Source organism: Hyperolius riggenbachi, chromosome 2, assembly GCF_040937935.1.
Source record: "Hyperolius riggenbachi isolate aHypRig1 chromosome 2, aHypRig1.pri, whole genome shotgun sequence".
NCBI lineage: Eukaryota > Metazoa > Chordata > Amphibia > Anura > Hyperoliidae > Hyperolius > Hyperolius riggenbachi.
Genome location: NC_090647.1, coordinates 268,627,500 through 268,638,005, shown reverse-complemented (window position 1 = coordinate 268,638,005; position 10,506 = coordinate 268,627,500).

Below are 10,506 nucleotides of genomic sequence, written 5' to 3'. Positions count from 1 at the left end.
CTAATACATAGGTAGAATAGCATCAGGTCTGCTAATGTCTTTCTGCCCCTACTGCTTTTATGCTCTGTCTCCTCAGTTACTCTGTTCTTTATTGGTCCAGGATTGTATCATTAAGGCAGAACCACAGCCGGCACATATAAACTGTTCTTCCAGTTTTCAGTCATGTGTGTTCTACTGCTAAATCTAAAAAGCTGTTGCTGTACAGAATCATCCCTTAGCATCGATATGAAGCTGTGGTACCAATGACTATGTCCTACTTTGAAGGGTTTATGCAGTACTGGAAGGGATACAGCTATTTCAGTGCAAGCAACTTAATTTCAAGTGACATAGGCTGGCTTCTGTTTCATTCCTATTTGAGGACACTGAAATGAGTTCCTGATACATGTGTTTAAAGTGAAATTCCACATTGGTTGAGGGAAAAATGGCAGTCCCTTTAATTCACCTGCAGGCATTGCAAGGATAGCAAAGATTTTTTTAAGCTTGCTTAGGGGTTTTCTTTCCTTGTCCGTACAAAATGCTGCCATTGCACAGAGGTTCTACTGGAAACAGTCATTTTGGAGTATTAAAGGACACCTACCTGGGAGGGATATGGAAGCTGCTATATTTATTTCCTTTTAACCACTTGACGCCCACAGTGCTAACCCCCCCCCCCCCCTAAAGACCAGGCCATTTTATGCAGTACTAGGCTGTGCAGGCTTTTCAGCCTCCTGCACAGCCCAGCTAAGGAGCCCAGCGATTGGACTCGCCTCCTTTTTTTTTGTCCCTAAGGGGACATGCTGCCGGAGGGGTCCGATCGATGCGGCCGTTTTTTTTTTTTTCCCCAGCCTCTTTGAGGCTCTCTCTCCCCTTCCCTCCTCCCCTCCGTGAACAGAATTGGAACAGGACGGCGATCCGTCCTGTTCTGCCTTTCATAGGCATCAGCCTATGAGAGGACGGCAATCCCCGGCCAATCAGAGGCCAGGGATTGCTGATCTCTTACAGCGCTGCCGAGGGCAGCAGCAATGTACGCTTGTAAACAGGGGATTTCTTTCCCCTTTCGTTTAGAAACAGCCTGCTAGCCGATCGGCGGCTAGCAGGCTAATCACGGAACTCTGTTCCGTGAAGTGGCAGGCAGCGATCGCGCATGCATGTGGCCGTTCCCTGGGAAACTGCAGCCCCAGGACTTGCCGCCAATTGGCGTGAGGCGGTCCTGGGGCTGCTGCCGCGGTCATGCCCATTGGCGTGAGGCGGTCTTTAAGTAGTTAAACAATGCACATTGACTGGCTACTATTGCTTTTAATATTTCTAGATCATCGGCCCCTGAACTAGCATGAAGATCTGATATTTCTGCAAAAATCTGACAAGATTAGTTGCATGCTTTATACGGGTGTGTGATTTAGACACTACTGAAGCCAAAGAAATTGGCAGGATTGCCGGGTAACTGGTATTGTTTAAAAGGAAACTAATATGGCAGCTTCAGCTGTGGAAAAGGAGTAGGAGATGCTGACCGATTACGGTAACTAAAGACATTGGGTTACTTGGGACAAGGTTGCCAACTAAGTCTTTGTTTTCCATTTTTCTTTCTTAATGTTTTATTTTTTACTTCTATTTTAGATTTAGTTTAGTTGGATTTAGTTTTATTTGTTATTTTTTTTGTATGTCTTTTGTTTCTAATGTAAGTTCTAGAAAAAAAAAACACGTCAATATCACAGTGTAGGATGGGATGTCAATGCCTACTGCTAATCACTGGATTACTTTGGGTGCTCAAAGTGATCAACAAGTCACTAGTGATCATTGAATGGAACTAACGACACTGGGTTTATGTGCTAGTTATTCTGGGTAGGATCTTCCTTTTTTCCCTTTCTCTTAGTTTTATTCCAGTTGTAATTTAATTTTAGTTTAGATGGAATAAGTTTTCTTTAATTTTTACGTAAGTAAAGCACTTTAGCAATATATCTTATTACCACAATATGTCTAATGAGATAAAAGATTACAGTACTTCATATGCGGAGTAAAATTAATTTGTCTGAAGCCCTCAGTGTTATGACATGAACATTTTAAATGGGACATCAGTAAAAAGTTTTCTACTCATTGCAGCTACTAAAGGAAATGTATATTTCTGGGCAGTCCATACATCATAGAGAGTGCAGGTGTTATCATTGGAGAGAAGTGTGGTTTGAGCTTACAGTACAATAATAATATGATAGCTGTCTGCAAACTGAAACCAAAAGCTAAGATATAACAAAATTAAAACAAGAAAAGACTTGAGAAGCATCAATGTATGTTTATATTTTGTTTTTGGTTATTTTACGAAAATGGAATTTCACTTTAATTAGAGGATTAGATAGTCCCCGAGAGGCTTCCATTTCTAGTCTCTTATCAAAATGACAGATTTGTACAAGACAGGGAACTTTTTGGTTTCCCTGTAGAAATGCAGTCTCTAACAGAATGGAAAAGCTGAAAGAGGATCTAATCATTTTTTTTCTTGACAATATAGACGGAAGCAATTATTTACTCACAATTTTACAAACTGGACTCCGCAGTATTTACTGTAGCATTTTGTTTGCATCTGTTTACATTTTAGTTACATAAAATGTGCCTAGGTATAGGAACATCTTATCTATTGTCGTAGCTATAATAATAATAGTAATGTATGCAGACCCATATCCAACTTAGCAGGATAGAAAAGTCAGAATGAAAGGCTGGAAAACAAATCTCTGCTACTGGAGGTCACAAATAGGAATAAACTTTGAGTCTACAATAGTTGCATTGCCTTCAATGACTTAAGCAGACCTGTCAAGTGCTGCACAATTAATTTCACAACACTCCTATATCTGAATAGACACTGTACAGTTAATGACTGGTTATGTGGTGCCAATGTACACTTTTTGTTTGTAGAAATAATAGGGCGGACTCCTACACTTGTTCCGCGTGCATTTTGTGTGGGAAAGATTTGTACACTCATCACAAAATCTCTTTATAAGGGGGTAAAAAGAGAAGGCAGTACAGCAGGACATTCAAACAATGTTGCCCAATACTTCAATACTGCTGAGTAGAGTAGAGGCGCTCAAATATATATGAAATGCAGCACTTCAGTCCTTCCTGACATGTCACAGCCACCTTCGCTGATGAAAGTCTATGGACCTTGTTTATGAAGACGAAGTTCACACTATTTGTGTTGCATGACACCTGCACGACAACACGGGCATAATGCAATGCAAACACTTCAGGTTATAATGTGCTTATTAGTTTCATAGCATGAATAATTGCTATGTAAATGTCCATGTTTTCACATACATTATCCATAGATGGACTCTGGAATGGTTGTCAGCATAACGTGATCCGATACAATGCAAAGACGTGAAAAGGCCAGTGTGTTCACAACAACATGCCTAATAATATGACTAAAATACAAAATGCTGTGAATAAAACCTGGCCTTGGTTTATTAAAAAAAATGCCTGCTATTACCTCACTATAATTTTTATCCTCATCTGGGTCAATTTGGTTCATAGTTAAAGAGGAACTCCAGTTAATATAATGTAATAAAAAAAGTGCTTAATTTTTACAATAATTATGTATAAATTATTCAGTGTTTGCTAATTGTAAAATCTTTCTTCTCTCTGATTTACATTCAGACATTTATCACACAGTGACATTTTTAGTGCTTGCAGGGGATGTCACTGGAAGGAGATGCTGCTTGCTTTTTTGACAGTTGGAAACAGCTGTTATTTCCCACAATGCAACACAGCTCCTACAATGTGATGTCACGACCTCAGAGCTGTGAGGCATTTTACAGAGTAGCCTGCCAGAACCACTAGGATTTTCTAAAGGACTAAAAGGAACTTCAAATCCCCTAATTTATTAATCGTTTAGAAATCTGAAGTATTGTTTGCCATAACATTTGCAAACTAACAGAAGGCAAGTCTTTAAAAAATAATTTAGTCCAAGATTGCTGGTTCACTGAATTCTCCAGCATTCTCCAATGTTCTCCAGCTATAGTACATCAGCTCCTGAATTATGACCTATGTGATTTTTATTTAATAAATCCTGCCCAGGTTTCAGAATTACACAACACCTTCAATGATCTTCAGTCATGGAAACTCTCTCAGGTCCTGAAACTCATATAAATGGAAGGTCAATCTGCTGAAATTGTATTTTTTTTTTTTGCTTGCGTTCACTTTCACATCACATCTCCATGTTACTATCATAAAGACAACCGATGCTAACTGCACATGTATAGTGTCAGCGCATGGTCTAATAGCCTCATAATCCTAATGCTGCATTGGAATGGAATCATACACGAGATCATTGCGGTTTGAACACATAGAAAACAATAGGAAAAGAAAGAAGAGGGGCTCCTGGATAGAGGGCTAAATGTATAATAACTTCATTTGTTATAAATAACTAACAATACACGTGTTCTAGTCTAAAGCATCCAAAACCATCTAAATGTCCCAGCCAAAGACCAAGTCTCTAGTGATTATAAATATGATTTATCTACAGTATCTTTGCCCTCAGAAGGCTTTGGGAGCACTCATGTCCCCAAGTGTTCCTGAAGATGTATGGCTCCACACAGTACGGAGCTGCCTGGCTTCAACTTTTCACTACATACTGAGGCCTTCCAGCATTTCATATCTTAGCAATGGCACATTAGATTGGTCTGGTGCATGTGAGTATGAACCGATTACTGGTCATGCCTTACAAGTGGCTGCATGGTTTGTTATAAATATTGATTATTCCTGATATTTTGATTATTGTTAAAAGTCCTATTTTGGATAAATTAGATGATTTTATATGCTTCATATTTTTGAACCCACTTTCCAGGAACCAATCTTTTTTTCACATATCTTTAGCCTTGTAGTAGGGAGGGAAGAGATTGCTTACATAACAGGTCCCATGGCCATCACACCAGGAAGTCTGGCATATCATATTAGTTTGTCACTTTAATGACTACATAATCACAAGTTATGTGTAACAGAAATCTTCATATTAAAATTAAAAATGTTTTATCACAAATTGGATTTACTGTTACACTATGTCTGATTCAAGTTTTTTTTTTGTCATTAAACTTAATGTAGCCATTGGAATTCAAAAGAACACAGAGTAAGAACTGAAACTGTGCAACTAAGGCTCCTTTCACACAACTTCAATTGCACCACGACACAGCAGACAATATAATTGCATTACAGTGATGCAATTATATTTTAATGGGCCTTTCACACAAGTACTTTTGGGGTTTGGTGCAATGTTTTCCGGCAGCATGCAGTGTGTTACTGGACGACCTGCATGGTACAAGCATAATGTCTATGAACTGCATGCTGCATAGTATGGGTCAAATTACAGCAGTAGGCTGCGACCATTGTGTTGCAATGCAACGTCTATATTTAAAAAGACATTATTTGATGTCAATACTGTATAGATTTTCTTCAGACTACTTTTCACCACTTAACACCCGTCCATAGGCATGTTAAAATGGACGTGTGGTCCCCACGGTACTCGTGGACATAAGTGGTTTTGCAATACAGCAAAATAGATGTTTAAGAAACATGCTATTTGCACTAATAAGTGCAAAAATAGAATGATTTAAAATGTCCATTTTACAGGTAGTGTTTAAAGTAAAACTGATGCTAGGAAAACAAAAAAGACACCAAATGGAGAGGAAAGGCTCTGGATCCTATAGATAAAGCCTTCCCGATCCTCTCGTTCCAGCGATGTCACCCTCCTTGCATGTATTTGTACAACTGGGGACACTCTGAAAGCTTCCGGAGCATGTGTTTCCAAGTGCTCCCGAAGACACAGCTCCGGACTGTGCAGTATGGAGCCACCCATCTTTGGGAGCAATCAAGGACACAAGTGCTCCTAAAGCCTTCCGAGGGCTTCCGAAAAAGGCAAATTTGAATGGGGGATATCACTGGAATCAGGACACCGAGAGGGGAAGGGAAGGCTCTATCACAGTGTTCCCCAACCCTGTCCTCAAGGCTCACCAACAGTGCATGTTTTGTGGAAATCCACAGAGGTAGTTAATCAGCTCTGCTGAGACTCTAATTACGGTACCTCACCTGTGCATGTTTGTGGTTTCCTGAAAAACATGTACTGTTGGTGGGCCTTGAGGACAGGGTTGGGGAACTCTATAGGATCCAGAGCCTTATCTCTCCATAGGTATCTGACTTTTTTCCTAGCTTCAATTTTGCTTCAAATGCATTTTTTTCAAAAACGTCAATTGGAACCATTTATGTTTTTCTACCCTGTAACCCCACAATTCCTAGTCACTACAAATTCAAATGGGCTCTTTTAAGGTGGTAATGATTTCTTGATTCAAAGTATATGCACATGCATCACTTGTCTCTATATATTCATTTATGAAACATAATCTTAAAAAATATTATTTGGTTAATCTGTAAAAATATTAAAATACATACTTTTGTAACTAAAATAATCACTCAAAGACGTTATTGAGTATCTTTTGCCAGCAGCATTGTCAAGTGATATAAAGCACATACATTTGTATTTACATAACCTAGGAATGTTTCCTAGGTGAAATATGTTTGTTGTAACTATCACAAGCTGCTGATAAGACAATGCATAAGTAGACAGATAGATTTCCTGACCACCAGGAGCTTAGCTTATTGCAGTGCATTCTTGCCAGGTCTAAACAAAAAGCCAAATCATGAGGCAAGAGTGCTACTACGCTGGTAACTCTGTAGGAAAGTGGGTGTTAGGACAATAGTCTACATTAATGGAAAAGAAGCCAAACAGAAATTAGAGCAATGATTGAGGATTCTCTTACTGACTGAAAGTTCAGTAACTGAGCAGTGCTGTTACTGGGTTTAGTGGGAGGACTGGTAACAATAGTATTTTAAGACAACCAATACAGCACTTACACTAGTTATGATTTAGGGTGCATACATAAGGCCAGCCAGTGGATGAAAATATCTGCAAGAGTCATACTGCCTGGGTTACACATAAATGATGTTAACCCAACTTATAATTATGATTATTATTGCTGCTTGCTTTGATCCTGCTAGTAATAATGCTATGTTAGTAATAACTATGTATTTCGCTATTTGAGAACCTGCATAATAAGAAGATACAACTTCAAGTTACCTGAGCTGCAAAGTCAAATTACCTTTCCCCCAACAGTCTCCAAATCCATTTTTTTAGGCAAAAAGTTGGGCTGGCATTGATGGACATACACACTTTAAAAAGGCACCCAAAACTATCACCAATGTTTCAATAAAAGTAAAAGTGTATATAAGCCCTGACTTTTGAAGGGCAGAAAAGGTTCTTTCAAGGTGGATGAAAGTGAATATCAGTAACTGACAGGAGCGTAGCAATAGGGGGTGCAGAGGTAGCGACCGCATCGGGGCCCTTGGGCCAGAAGGGCCCTCCCTCAACTACAGTATTAGCTCTCTATTGGTCCTGTGCTCATAATAATCACTTCTATAGATACTTTGAATAGTGGTAATCATTAACAAACTGCTCCCCATTCCCTTCTTGCACCTCTGACACTGTAGTTGCCATTGGCAGGTTTTGGTGCGCCATATCAATTGTTATGTATAGAGTGCTTGGGGGGCCCCATTGTAAAACTTGCGTCGGGGCCCTCAGCTCCTTAGCTACGCCACTGGTAACTGATAAACCTTAGTGGTAAAGTGCCTGTATTTGTTAGCCTTCAGTTACGGCCAAAAGGTTTTCATTATTTCGAAATAATTTATAAACTTGAATAGTAAGCATAAATAAGATTGTATTTGTTGTATTGTGCTAGGTTATCTGAGTGAATTCTCAATTTGCAATTCTTTAACGGATGGTGAGGATTTTCAAGGTACATGAGAAGTTCTTAAAAGGCTTTATCTGGTTGTCACAAATAACTTTACAACAATTTAATGACATTGACATTTGTATTAGCAAAAAGCTCCATGCTCGTTTGATGTTCAATTGTATTTATTACATCTTATTGACACTAATTTGTTTTAGCAAAACAAATCTCAGTGTCTACTTCTTATGTCCAAATGGGTATTAGTTGTCCTTTTAAGATTAAGTCCAGTACACAGGATGAAACAAGATATTACTATATCAAAAGCTTACTTTTTGATTTGATTTATTTTTATTTATTTTTGTGTTCATTAAACGGTATTGTCGTTATTCAAACCATTCTGATTTACCTTGGGAGATACTTTTTTATTTAATGCCTTATGAAACTCTTCTTTAATAGGAGAAAATATGACATGCAAGAGGTTATTAGAAGAGAAATTAAAAATACTGCATTTTAGTCTGACAGGTTACAGTATAGATGATTGTTTTTGGAATTGCAGATATTAATATACACGTTAAAGTGTACCCAAGCTGAAGATTGGGTACAAAAAGAGATACTTATCTAAAGAGAGGGAAGCTTCAGGATTCTATTGAGGCTTCCTTTGGTGTTCTGCAGTCTCCCCTTGACTAGCACGGACCCCCAGAACATTGCCAACAACAGATTGTAGCCAATCTTATTGGGGCTGCAAACCTCCTCTGGCATCAGCGTGGCCGCACATGTGCAGTAAGCCAGAGACACTTGTGCTCACAGGCGCGGCCCCGAGAGGTTCTGTGTTTTGCAGTGGGAGAAAAGATACCTAGGGAAGCCTCAATAGGATCCTGAGGCTTCCCTCTCTTTAGATAAGTATCACTTTCTGAACCCGAGCTTTGGCTCAGTTACACTTTAATGTATTTAGTTAGTTAGTGTTTCTAAAAAGAAATATTGACATGGTTCTTAGTGATAGTGGGTCCTGTCTTGAGAGCTGGTCACCATGTATAATAAAAAAGATGCGCTAATAAAAGTAATATTGGACATTTTCCTAAAGATGAAATTTCATATTCGTGAACATTTAAATTATGACATGCAAGAAATATTGCTTGTCTACTTTTTTAGTATTCAAACTAATTTATGGTTTGGCTGTGAAGTTTGTCTTGGTTTTTTTCTACAAGGCACAAGAATGGTAAATGCTGTATTAGAAGAAAGCTTCTTATATGTAAACTCATGGTGAGTAAGAAATGGAGGGAATCCCACTTATTATGATGTTCAGGGCAAAATATGCCTTTAGCATAAAGTATGCAATCTGTAAATTCCAGAATGCTGACGTTTTCCATTATATTTGGAGTTGCCCACAAATTCAGATATTTTGGGATATGATCTTAACTTTCTTACAAAAATGATGTAAGAAGAATATTCAAAAACACCCTTGCTGTACCTTCTCAACTACTCAGAGGCCACACAAGAAGGAGACTTGCATACCCTGGTACCAGATATTGCCCATCTTGTGCTTTTAGCAGCTAGAAAATTTATTTTCAACAGGTGTATTTATCCTACTCCCCCCTACACTGATGAGCTGACATACCTGATGAAACTCGTCTGGATGCTACTGTGAACATTGACAAAGGAATTAAGCATTTCTTGAAACGGTGGAAACCCTACATTCTGCATATGGTCCCACCAGAGGAAATTAGCTCTTTTATGGAACCTTTCAAGTACTCTGAGTGGTACGCATACCAGCAGTTGCTAGGCACTCTAGGAGAATTAGAGATCAGACAACCTGTTTGACCAGAACATGGAACATACAGTCTAGCTCTTTGCCTTATGAATGAGCTTCTCATGAACAGTCCTAAGAGCAAAGAAATAGAGAGGGTTTTTTTTGGGGGGGGGGTTATGCTGTTATTTTTTGAGTGGAAGGGAACGTGTAAAATTTTTACTATGCTTTCATGTTTACCACAACGCCTTCTGTATACCGCCTGTTTCAGGATTACTTTGTCTTGTGCAGATGATCTCATGACCTTGAAATATTTGCATTTGCTGAAACATTTTTAAATAAAACTTTTTGGGAAAAAAAAAAGCCTTCACTTTTCACAGACAGATATTTACAAAATCAATCAGGGTTATTAGTAAATCAAATACTATATTTTTCTGTTTCAGATTAACTTTTAATTTGCAATAACTATATTTTTTTGAGGTCTTAATAATATGAAATCAAATAAAAAACAAAAACAATTGGGAGAAGCCCAATGTGCTATAGTATCTCTGAATAGTCAGAAACAGTAAAAGTGTTCTACTCACTTGGGTTGTCTGTCGGTGGGATGTGCTTTCTGATAACTGATTGCGATTTGTATGCCTTGCCTCGGTAGACTGTAACCAAACTAGTAATTCATTACAATTCTTAGTCCACTGAAACTCCACCTTATGTTACTGATTCGTGTTCTCATGTTCTCTATATATCTTCCAGTGAACAACTATCTGTATTTTTATTTTCATTTTTACAAATGTGTGCTGATTAGTTTTGTATAGATTGTCTTAGATTTGTGCCAGGTGAAGGGGATAGCCCCGTGAAATGTGCTGTTCACTCTATTCCCCATTAAAGCCTTTGTCTTAGACATTCAACATGTGATTTTACAATTTTCTCATTTTGTATTACTTTTAATGATTCTATACTATCATTTACTCTCCTATTCCTGCAACGTGGCCTATATAAACTTTACTAAGTTTATATATGGTAAGTGTTTTT